General features: G+C 39.6%; 1 protein-coding gene across 1 annotated transcript in view; it reads left to right on the top strand.

Moving 5' to 3' along the window:
* TLN2 (talin 2) overlaps positions 1-12,481 on the top strand; it is a 401,255-nt gene that overhangs the window by 154,785 nt on the left and 233,989 nt on the right. The gene's annotated exons all lie outside the window — the stretch shown is intronic.

Raw genomic sequence — 12,481 nt, 5'->3', positions numbered from 1 at the left:
CTTAAGCTGCTCAACTCTCCACTCCTTCGTATTTTGGAGACTGTTTATCTTCCCATCTGAACTCTGGATTCTTCAGGCCTCTTCATTTTTCTGTCCCTCCGAATACTTTCTTCATGGTTGGTGCTTACTAGTGCATTCCTTATTCACCTAGAAAGTTTTAGCTTTTAACCTAAACTTGATGGAAGGCTTTTAAAAAGCAACGTTATTTAATTTGTGTGTGTGTATAATTAACACGTGACATTTTTGCTTAGTTGACATGTAATCATTCCACATACGAAGTTTAGTTTGTATATATTTGAATATTTCTGAAACCAGGACCCATCAACACTGTATTATATCACAATGTCATTTAATACCCATGGTTTTCAGTACTTGAAGATACATGGCACTGTAGTTGTAGATATAAAAATATTGTGGTGCTGTATATTCTAATCTTAGCTATGTCATGGAAATAGTTCTGTTTTACTACCCTTTCCCAAGTGGTTTGTGTTTGTTTGTTTGTTTGTTTATAAAAACGTAGAGATGCAGTTCCGTTTCTCTCTCTGCCCCCAATTTCTACAAATATGGAACGAGATCACCAGAAAATTGAGGGTTGTGGTGATTTGGTCTGGGGTAGGGTTTCTGGAAGGAAGGACTAGTTATTTGGTTTCTCACCTGTTTTGGGCTAACATTACTGTAGTGAAATTCAATAAAAATGAAATATCTGAAAAAAAACCCATACAAAATATAAGAATGTTTTTATTTGATTTAATCTACATAAATAACTTTGTCCAATTACTTAAAAATTTCCAAATGTTTACTCGCAGTTTCTGTGCTTGTATTATTGCAGGCCAATCATGAGCTGGCCATGGGCAGAGCACCCTTTCGGGTAGTACGGGGCTAGATGATAAGGGGGTTACTTCATCAATTTTCATGGAGTCACTTTTTTTTTTAACTAAGTTATTTCCTCTTATTCTGATCCTAGCTGACCATTAGGAAAACACAGCTGGAAAGTACCCTAAAGTCCACTAACCCTCAGAGGTCAGGTTTAATGTTTATTTGATGTTCCTTTTCAAAAAAAAGGTGCTGTTTAATCCTCAGTTTATCAGATGTTCATTACTTCAACCACTGGAAACCAACAGAGGGCAGGTGAATGGCTCTCCTCCTGGTTAATGGAAAATGTCCAGCTCCCCCTTGTCTTATAGCAGAAATGTGGGTTTGAATATTTTCTCAGCTGCATAGAGTGAAATTCTAACCCCTAAGGTTGTATCAGCCAGAAGAAATGTTATTATATTCTGATTGTGAGATTAAAAATAGGGATTGGGAATTGCTTTTTAAATAACACAGCAGTTACATGTTTTGACTCTTAGTCTGAAGGGGTCTGTCTGGTGCTTATGTGATGTTTTATGCTCAAGGTAGCTGCGATTGTCTTACTGGAACACTGAAATTAAATATTTAAATCTTAATGGAATTGCCAGGAACTGTTAGGGGGAGTATACAAAATAGCTCAAAAAGAGAAGTCTAAATGAATTTTAGCTTTAGGGTTGTTCTCAAATAACTCGTTAGTTATGATGGGTTGACATGAAACACATATGTTGCTGTGAAAAGGAATTAGAATCCAGAGAAGCATTGTACTAGAATTATAACACTAGGCACATATAATTTTAAATTCTCTAGTAGCTACGTTTCAAAAAGGTAAAATTCATTTAAGTATAGTTTTAACCCAGTACATCCAAAATATTAACATTTCAAAATTAAAAAGTTAGTAATGAGGTATTTTACGTTATTTTTGTACAAAGCCTTGAAATCCGTGGACTTGACATTCATTGCATATCTCATTTTGGATTAGTCACATTTCAAGGGCTCACTAGTCACACATGGCTAGTAGCTTTAATATTGGGTAGCACAGATGTAGAGAATCAAAGTCCACGGTGAGGTAGATAATTTGAACAATTACCCAAATACCAGTATTATTTCAATTATGACTTGGTCCAAAACAATTGTACATGATTTCTCAGTTACCTTAGCGAGGACAGTGGCAGACCCTCTTGAGAAGTCATCGTCTCCCCTGAGGCCTTTGGCCAGCTGCATAGGTGGACTGATTTTTTTCTTTTTAATACAAGAATAATATGGAGGAAACTTGTTCCCGGAGAAAACTTTGCTATTTGGATATATATTTATTCATTCTGTTTTTGACAAAGAGCAAGTAGAGGCAAAGTTACTCTGGGTAGTGAAGCCGGTGGTAGAGTGAATGACATACATATATAACGGGGAAGTAGAAAGTTCTCTTTGTGCCCAGGCAGACCAGCCGGGGGCGTCAGAGCCTCCAGGTTCTGGTGTCCTGCTTGGGCGCAGGGGTCTGGGGTTTGGGTGTGCAGTGTCCTGCTTGCAGTTACCCAGCCGGCTCCCGTGCTGCCGGGAATCACAGCTCAGGCCTGCCGAGTTCGCCATGGGTCACTTGTGTTCTACTGTGTGCAGTAGCGAACCGAGAGATGGAGATGGTTGTAACTTTATTTGATAGGCATAGAGTTTTATTTTTACTCAGTGAAAACAGCTTTATTATACATTTTCTGATTAAAAATACTAGCTTTATAAAATACTTATATTGAAATGGTATCATAATTGATATTTGCTTCAAAATAGTACCTGGGGGGCTGGAGAAGAAGTGGTAAGAGGGAGGTCTGGATGAAGTAAGACTGGTTATGAGTTGATCATTGTTGAAGTTTGAATGAGTACTTTAAGCCTCATTCATTATAATGTTCTCTATATTTTCTCTATATTTGAATTTTTAATTTTATTTTTATTTTTAAAATTTAATTTGCTTATCTCTAGAGATAGGGGAAGGGAGGGAGAAAGAGAGGGAAGGAAACATCAAAGTGAGGTTGTCTCTCACGCGCCCTCTACTGGGGACCTGGCCCACACCCCAGGCATGTGCCCTGACTGGGCATCACCAGTGACTCTTTGTTCACAGGCTGACATTCAGTCCATTGAGCCACACCAGCCAGGGCCATATTTGAACTTTTTAATAGAACGTCTTAAGCATTTATTTGGTGTATGAAGTTGTAAAGAAAGATTGTGAAACTCTTTCCCTGAAGACAATTTGGCCATTAACTAGAAAACATTATTTTAAGCCCATCTCTTGGATTTTTCGTACTGTGAAAATGCCTGGAAGGAATACAGGAAAGCCAAGTCCCATCTTGCTCTCACAGAGATTTTATTCTAGTTAGAAAGCCAAAAGATAAGAAACTGGGAAGAGCAAAAAGTCGATATATGTTGCAGACATATTTTACCCCAGGCCTTATGCCTATTAGGGAGGTTGTCCAGCCTTTTCTGGAGTGAAGTGAGGCTCAGAGGACCCCCATTGACCACATCCACTTGGCAGGAGTGTAAGAGAACCAGGATGCTACTGGCCTTGGGTGGCCCAGCAGTAGGCTCTGTGCTGGGCACTTGAGATACCTCATCTGTCATTGTCATAGAGCTCTGCGGAACCAGTATTAGGAGGAATACAACACGATGTAATGAATCACCAAAATCTGCAGAGAAATCTACAAGACCCATGAACATTCAGAGAATGACAAGAGAAGGGGGAACCACAGGGGAAGGAGGGCTGTTTGGAAAAGGGGGGACTTGGAATGACAGATCAAGGGCAGGAAGGAGACATATGGCTAAGGAGGATTACTTTGCAAAATGTTCTGAGAGGAGGAGGAGGAGGCTTCGGTGACAAAAGGACTGTTGGTTGTGGGTAGGGGGGATTTGGTTTTGAATGAAATGTACCCAAACCTTCAGCTGGATGAGGAAAGAGAAGGAGGAATAAGTCTTTTGGAAAACATATCAGGTGGCAATTTACAAAGACAAGATTGCACACAGTAAGAGATATTAGGGCAGGAAAATCGCTTTTGAAAGGTGAACTTTGAGGGATACAGTAGCTGCTAATCAGAGTCAAGTGATGACAGGTTGTTAATTATAAAAAAAAAAAATGAGTCCCTGATTTCCACATTATATATATCTGAGTAGCTAATTTGTTCTTGATGAGCCAAACCATCTTGCCAAATAACCCTGTGTTCTTTGTGATATCTATTTTAGGTTGCCCAGAGGCTGATAAAATTTCAGGGTGCTCTTTGATTGTCTCTTCCCATTGTTTTTATACGGTCATATGTTGGCTCACAGCACTCAGGCAGGCTTTGGGGGCTGGAGGAAAGAGCCATTATGCATATTTATGGTGGGTTAGCATGTCCCCAAAGCAGGATGCCCCTCCCTGTCCTGGCTGCAGTTCTGGGATTTCCAGTGCAGTTGATGAGTTTCCCATTGGTCAGAAAGTGCCTTGAGGAAGTCATATTCTCTCCTCATGTCCTTCAGCTGGATAGTTTTTTTTTTTTTTTTCCACTATAGAAGCACTTCTCCAGGTGCTACTATATAGAGGAGTAGCCCTCAAATTCAAGGTTGAAGTGGCAGTGAGACTAAAAGTGAAGAATATATAACTTCTCAGTGTTGTTCTAGCAGGTTGGACCTCTGCAGGAACAGCCCCCCTTCAACCTGACAACTCTGATATATGCAAGTGATGACCTGCTAGCCAGGAGAACCCCAGATCCTCCGTTGCTGCTTCCCAGAGCCAAGCCCACCTTGTCTTACTCTAAGCTTCTCCTCAGGCTCTGCCCTGCAGTGGACAGAGCCCCATGAGAAGTTCTCTGGCTTCGGTGCTTAGAAGGCATCTCCAGAGCTGTACCACACCCTTTTCTTCTTGCTTGTGTGCTTTTTTTTAAAAAAAAAACCAAAAACACAACTTTTTATTTATTTATGTTTTAGTAGATTTTATTTTTAGAGCAGTTTTAGATTCACAGCAAAATGGGGCAGGAAGTACAAACAGCTCCCATAAACCCATTCTCCAAACATGCACAGCCTCCCTGCTGTCCACATCCCATACCACAGTGGTACATTTGTTCTAATTCGTGAACCTACGTTGACACATCGTTATCACCCCACCTTAGTTTACATTTTAGTTCACGGTTGGTGTTGTACATTACATGGGTTTGGATAAAGGTATAATGACATGCATCCACCATGGTAGGATTATGCAGAATAGTTCCACTGTCCTGAAAATCTTCTGCACTTATCCTGTTTATCCCTCCTTCCTTAACCTCTGGCAACCACTGGCCGTCTCCATAGTTTTGCCTTTTGAAGAATGTCATATGGTGGAAATCATACAGTATGTAGCCTTTTCATATTAGCTTCTTTCCCTTAGTAATGTGCATTTAAGTTCTTTTCAGGGCTTGAAAGCTCATTTCTTTTTACAGTAAAATAATAATATACTGTATGGATGTATATTGTTGCTCTCTTTATTGCAGCTTTTCACCTGACCTTCCTGAGAGAAATATTCAGTTAGGCGATGAAAACACTCGCCTATCTGTGAGCCTCAGGTCCTATTGTCAGTACTTTAAGTGACTCCGTGCTCTCCCGCAGGGTCTAAATTGGACCAAGTGAGTGAGAACAGTAGACAGATGTGCTTTAGGGTTTAGGGATGGGGGAATAGCTTATTGAGAGGCATCTTTTTTGTCTCATTCTCTAATCGTTATATCTCATAAAGCCTTTGTTTACTTGTTGGGAAGGGAAAGAAGACACAAATATGCATTGGTGTGCTTTTGTAATTGACAACAGACCAAAAAAGAGAGAAGCTTATTCAAAGACACAAGATTTGTGGTTGATGAAATGAGTAATTGGTCAGTCCTGGGACCAAGCGAGGAAGGGGGACTTCAGCTGGGGCCTAGACCTTCAAATTCTAGGGAAGATAACCATAGAGTGGGGTAGCACCTTCTCTTCAGTGTGTGTATATGTGTGTACACACAACATACAACCCCATCCTGACCCTGCTGCTGTACCCCAGCTTCTTGAAGCCCCCTACTCCCATCCCTAGTGTCATGGAGTTATTACATAAGTTACATTTGTTAATCATTGATTTATTCACTTAATGTGCATTAGGAACTGTGATCTCAACTGAGACTAGAACTATGGGGGAAGCCACAGTTTTTGCCCTCTAGGAGCTCACAGTCTAGTGGGGAATATAGACACTTAAACAGATCGTTTCAACATAATATGGAAGATGCAGATATAAAAGTCTGGCCAATGAAGTCTCCCTGGAGTAAGTAGAGCTTGGTGGGCAGCCAGATGAATAGGGGCTGCGGGGGAGGGCACATTTTAGGCATGGAAGACTGGAGGCCAAAGGCCACTGTAGGGGAAGCAGCTCAGAGGGTGTAGGGTTCAAGGGGGAGTGCTGACTCAGTGGTGCTGGAGCCCAGGCTGCTAGGGCAGGTCAGTGGGGAGGTGAGGTAGCAGGCCCTGGAATGACCTGTGGTCTATTGAGGCTACAGCTCAAATGACTCTCCTAATCTGTTTATTCTGGCAAGCAGCTGGGACTGGGCAGGGATGCATTAGATGGCAATATTAGCCAAACCAAAAGTTGGGGACTGCAAATAGGAACACCCTGGCTACTACCTGCTTTGTAGGAGACATGGGGGTGGGGAAGAATCTACTGACTTTTCTGAATGACCAGAGTAAAATTAGAGCAGTATTTCCATACACTTCTCATCCCCGTACCTTAAAAAAACTTAAACTGTTAAAAATTTTTCTGAAATATATTGTCAGATTTTGTCATAACAAATTGAGTTTAACAAAAACATTTTTTTTTAATTTTTCCATTTGAAGATGTTGCAACATCTCAGGGTTATTTAAACATCATGTTCACAATATTGAAATTAATGATATAGATTATTCTTGATATCTATAGTTTATGCCCAGTTGCTTTTTTCAACAAATTGGCGATAAAAGCTTATTTGTATAGTTTCTTTCTAGAAGATAAATGTGTTTCTTCTTCCTTCTCCCAAAGGAGAATCTCTGCATAGCTCTGATTAATTGAAATTCCTAGTCTTTTGAATGTTAGTTAATTTGGCTTTTATTGAAAATAATTGGCTGTAATAATATACTGAGTACGGTACTTGGTCTAGAGACACAAATTTCCTTCTGATCCAAAAGTCATAAGAAAAAATACCTTTGTATGTGTATATGGGATGCGGGGGGAGTTGCAAAGGGTGGGAGATTATGGTGGGAATGAAAAAACTTTTTGAGAAAAAAAATGAATTGCTTTAGAGTGAGCATTTCAAAGGCAACTTAAAATATAAAAGAGTAAAATATATATTTTGGCCAGTTTATAAAATGAGATGATACATTCACATAAGCTTGTTTATTGATTCCACTATTCATATAGCCAAATATTTGTGGAGGATTCTTGTACCCTTTTTTCAAGGGCTGGGGTATATTCCTATACTAAGTAGAATCCCCTCTTCTCCTGAAGCTTATATTCTAGTTGCCCACCTTACTAACTGAGTTTTAATGTAACTGTGTTAAAATTTTTGAGAGAAAATGAAGGTATAGAACAATGAGGAGTTAATGGCATCTGTTTTTTCAGCTGTGAAAATCATATAAAGACTGAGTGAAGTAAAGTGACATAATTATAGCACTTTTCTTGCCCTTCTAGTAACCAGTGTTTCACACTCCTTTGCATTAATATTGTTTGTACCAATAACTGATCTCTTAGGGGTGTTGTGCTTAGTTACGTAATTGCGAGTGTAGTGGGGCAAAGTGAGCCTTCAACAGTCACTTGCATAAAAGAACTGATTATAACATTATTTTTTCAAAGTGCCGTGTGGGGCGCTTGTCACAAGACACAGACCACAAGACTGAAGGAATCCGTACAAATAATGCTGGAACCATTTATTCATTATCTGCATTATCATACTAAAGTGTCTAAAATGTTCTGCATTAGAGAAACTCCTTAATTTTGTTTGAATCAACATTTCTCATGTTTACACCAAGAATCTTTTGTGCATGAAACACTATGTACTTCCTAGTTTGCTGGGCTGCTGTCTTTAGAGGACTACAGAGGGGTTTCCAGAGGTTTTCTCTTTGTCCTGCAAAGGGGAAGGTAGCATATTTTTCTCATCTCCAAAGGCCTTAGGCATTGATGCTTCAGACTTGTGCTTTGTTCGGTTTCCTTTGGCCCCAGTCCCTAACACCCAGCCTCTAACTAGAAAATCAGGAAAGGGAAGCTATGAAAAGAGAATTGGACATTTCCCCTTGGAATCGGGTATCTTCTGGTCTAGCAGAGCTGGACTCTAATCGTTCAGCTGAACTTTCAATGAAAAAGTTCTCAAGGTTTCAGAGAAAATCAATAAGACAAATCCTTGGCAAATGGTAGAAGTTGGAGAAAGTTGGGAGAATTTTGTTTTTAAAATTTCTCATCTTTTCTCTCTTTGGTTCTTTCCATCTCTTTTAGGGCTACTGAAGAACTAGCTGGTTCACTTCTTTCCCTTCTTGGATTTGATGACTTTGAGCAATGAGTATAATGATAACTTGAAGCTAAGAGTGGTATCTTGGCTTATTTTTAGCTAAACTTAGTGGATTTTTGCTGCTTTACCTGGTTTTGTTGTTGCTCTAGCTGCTGTGGCTCAGTGGATTTAGTGCCAGCCTGAGAATCAAAGGGTCCCCGGTTCAATTTCCAGTCAGGGCACATGTCTGGGTTGCAGGCCAGGTCCCCCAGTAGGGGGAATGCGAGAAGCAACCACACATTGATGTTTCTCTTCCTCTTTTTCTCCCTCTCTTTTCTCCTCTAAAAATAAGTAAATAAATAAAATCTTTTAAAAAACACGCACAAAAAGCCCACTGTTGTTAAGTTTGGGCATTGAAATCCCTTGAGACGATGCCAGCCGGGCCCATCTTCTGATTTTTATGCTTGTGCAGATGGTGTTAGGGCAAAACTTGAATGCGACATTGCTCCTCTCTGCCTTTTGAAGAAATCTTAGGACAAATGTGTTTTCTTGGTTGCTCTGGATATGTACCACATAGTGCGATTTCAGCCATGTGCGTCCTGTAGATCGCTTGAGACCCCTTTGCTGCCTCAGGCCCCCTTCCATTTGGCCCCACCTTCCTGTGAAACGTGGCAAACAAGAGTCCATAACACCCTCACTGTGAAGAAGTACCTTGTATGGTCTTAATCACATTATTTAATATGTGTGTTTTGTTTCTTTAGTACTTGTTAAGATCAAGATTGATAGAGATGTACCATTTACTGGACACTTACTGGGCTGTAGGCACCAAGCTAAGAACTGTCCCTGTACTCTCTCATTTCATGTCCACATCTGAAATAGTGAAGTGTTACCATCTCTGTTCTGGTGGTGAGTGGCCTAGGACTCTGAGAAGTGTGCTTGATCTTCCCAAGCAAGTAGGAGGTGGCCTGGGATGCAAAAGTAGTGAAGTCCTGCCCTAATGTCCTGCTGTTGGTGACAGGCATTTTAGCCAGTAGCTTTTGGTGCTTTTTGGAGTATTTCAAGAGACACATTTTCCTATGTCTCTCAAAATGCTCCAGAAAAGGTGCAGCGTGGGCTCTGCCAATGATTTATTCTATGATGATCTGGAGAAGACTGCTTTAACTTAAGGCAAGATTCCTTTGAATAAACTTCTGGCACCTTTAGAAGAAGCCTCTATTGAATTGGAAGGTCTTATCCATGTTTAAAATAAGCATTTTAAGTAGTAAACTGTTCTACATAGAGTCATATTCTGCCCCAGGGTTCTGTTGGCAACAGACAGTGGGCTGTTCCGTCTCCTCTTTCACTGAGCTGGAGCTCAAGCAAGACCTTGTTTGCTGTTGAGCATTGCTCATTGCTTTAGGTACATTATCTCCTTTAATCCTCATCATATCCATTTTGCTGGGCATTATTACAGAGGAGGAAACTGAAGTACAAAGAGGGACAGATCCATGATCAATCACCTTACTTGGAACCACTGTGTTATTGCCTCCCCTAAATGCAGTGTTTTGTCTCCTGAATCCTAATACATCTCAGCCTCCAATATGGACTTGCCTGGCTCCCCATACATCCATTTAGAAAGATTCCCTTGCACTGAGGAGGGGTCAGGACAGAGGCTGGTGGTTGACACTGGGTGGCCTGTGGGTGTGTCTTGAGTTATGCTGTGGAGACGGAGATACTTACGTCTCATGAGTGCTCCTCTCTGAAATCAGATAGTGGTTCTTGTCCTTGTCTACCACTGAGAACAATTTTGAGGGGGAGAGGAAGCCTTCGGGAGATAAAGGGGGATTAACTAGATTTGTACTTGACATCGACACACCTATAGAGGGATTTGTACATCTACAAGGGATTATGGCTTTTAAGCCAGGTTTATAATTATGGTATTATGAGGATTCATGCATTACATGGAACTTCTGAACCTTTCAAAATAGGGCAATGAGAAGAATAAATTTGTTTGCTGGAAATAAATGGAATATAATGGACCCAATATGGGAATGCATTTTTTGTATTTTATAGTCCATATAGAAAAATAAACCTTTTTCTTACTAAACCTTACCCAATAAAAATAAATCTGTGGAGTGATTAAGAATATTTTAACCATAGAAATGGCTCACCTGGACAAGTATGCCCCCTTTTTAAAATCTATTCAAATACTTTTTTTATCAGTTCTCTTAAAGAGTCAGAAAAGAATTAACTTGTCTTTTAAAGTAGTTTTTTGCCTTTGTTATACTACTAGCTTTGAGTTTCTTGCTTCGATTACTTCAGCTCTCGGTCATAAGCAGTGCATGACACTGTAAATCTTGACTAATGTGATTGCAGGATATATTGTTCTGTTTTCAGATGGAATGGAGTGATTGAGAAAGTGGAAAATAAAAACCAGCACTGTATTCGTGGTGCTCTTTTGGCCACAAGTAACCAATTCTCTTGCGCCAGCTTAAATGAAAAGAATTGTAGTAAGGATAGAGGTGTGTCTCAGGAACCCAAAAGCAGTGACAAAGTGGCCCAGAGGAGTGAACGGGACCCAGAGATCAGGGTGGGAACTCGCTAAGCAGTGTCCACCACGGGCACCTGTGGGACACAAACTTCACTAAAGTAAGGGAAAAGCTGACAGAGAAGGAAAGTAGACATCAATGCAGTTTGTCACTTTACATTTGAGCGTGAGATTAAAAAATAGCTCAATCCTATTCTTTGGAAAAACAATTCATGTTCATTACATAAAATTATAACAGTATAAACAAAGTAAAACTTCTCTAAAATTCTGATAATCAGGGGTAATAACTATTTTGATAAACATTCTTCTAGGTATTTCTCAGCACATTCAGGAAAACATGTGTGTGCACATGCACTCAGACATGCATGCACACGCATGTGCGCGCACACTCAGCCAAATGTGAGCGAGCACTCACATGTGTGCACACGTGTGTGCACACACATGCTCACACATATACACTCACAAACGCACACAAGCGCTTGCACACATGCACATACCTACACGTGCACACGCCCAAATGGAATCAGCTTCTCATGGTTGCTTACCTCTTTTATTCACTCAGAAGGATATCATGGATGCCTTTTCATAACAATAAAGTTAGACCTCCAGGATTTTCAGTGTCTGTGTAGTTTATTTATGTCTCCTATTTGTGGACTTTTAGGGCATTTACCTTTTTCCTCTCATAATTCTAAGCAATGCTTTGTATAATCATCTTTCTGCTTATACAATAATCTACTTTGAATAACTTATTTAGAAAAAGGATTTCTGGATCAAAGAGTATGCCATTTTACACAGTGGCGTAATTGCTTAAGTGGCTCCATCATGAGATATGTCCATTTGTAAATATGTCAGTTTGACAGGTGATAAATAAGATCTCAATGTTTTAAAGTTGTATTTGTTCATTATTAGTATAGTTGAGTCAACTTTCTTATGGAAAGTTTATTTATTTGTTTTGTCTATTTTGAGGGGGAGCATTCATTTCCTTATTGGTTTTTAATACATTTTTGCATAAGGATAGCAATCTTTTATAAGTTTCTTGTATAAATATTTTACCTGGTGCCTTATTTTATCTTTTGACCAAAATATGAGTGTTTTGTTTTTGGTTTTTATTCTTAATTTGTGTTTTCCATTCATATATTTGAGATTTTAAAAAATGTAGCCAGTCAAATGTCTCAGTCCTTTATAGTTTCAGGTTACAATGTCATAATGCCATGTATAACATCCCTTTTCTATCACTATATTATGAAACTATTTATTTGTATATTCTTTTAGTGCTCATTTGACTCTGTTTTGAGTTTATACTTACCATAAGTAAAAGAGAGATCTAGATATTTTCTTCCTCCTAAATAACAAACCAACATCATTTATTACCTAGCCTCACGTACCTGCCTACCCAGATCTGATTCCTTGGGGTCAGTCTGCTTCACAGGGATCCTTGGTTCTGTATCTGGATATTTATTCTGTTTCTCTGATTCATATGTATGTTCTCCCTCAGTCTTTTATTTGTTAGCAGTGGCTGGCTCATTTTGTTGATTTCTGCAATTGATTATGGTGCTTCTCTGCTTCAGATTGGGTTTCTATAGTGTATGGTATTAAGTGGTTAGTTTTCAATGCCTCAGAGAACTGGGAATGAAGTGGGAACAACTGAAGCAAGAAGGAA

The sequence above is a fragment of the Pteronotus mesoamericanus genome, unplaced genomic scaffold (genome assembly GCF_021234165.1).
Source record: "Pteronotus mesoamericanus isolate MK-2021 breed Mesoamerican mustached bat unplaced genomic scaffold, CSHL_Meso_final contig_164, whole genome shotgun sequence".
Lineage (NCBI taxonomy): Eukaryota > Metazoa > Chordata > Mammalia > Chiroptera > Mormoopidae > Pteronotus > Pteronotus mesoamericanus.
This window is presented reverse-complemented; position numbering and strand designations above follow the sequence as displayed.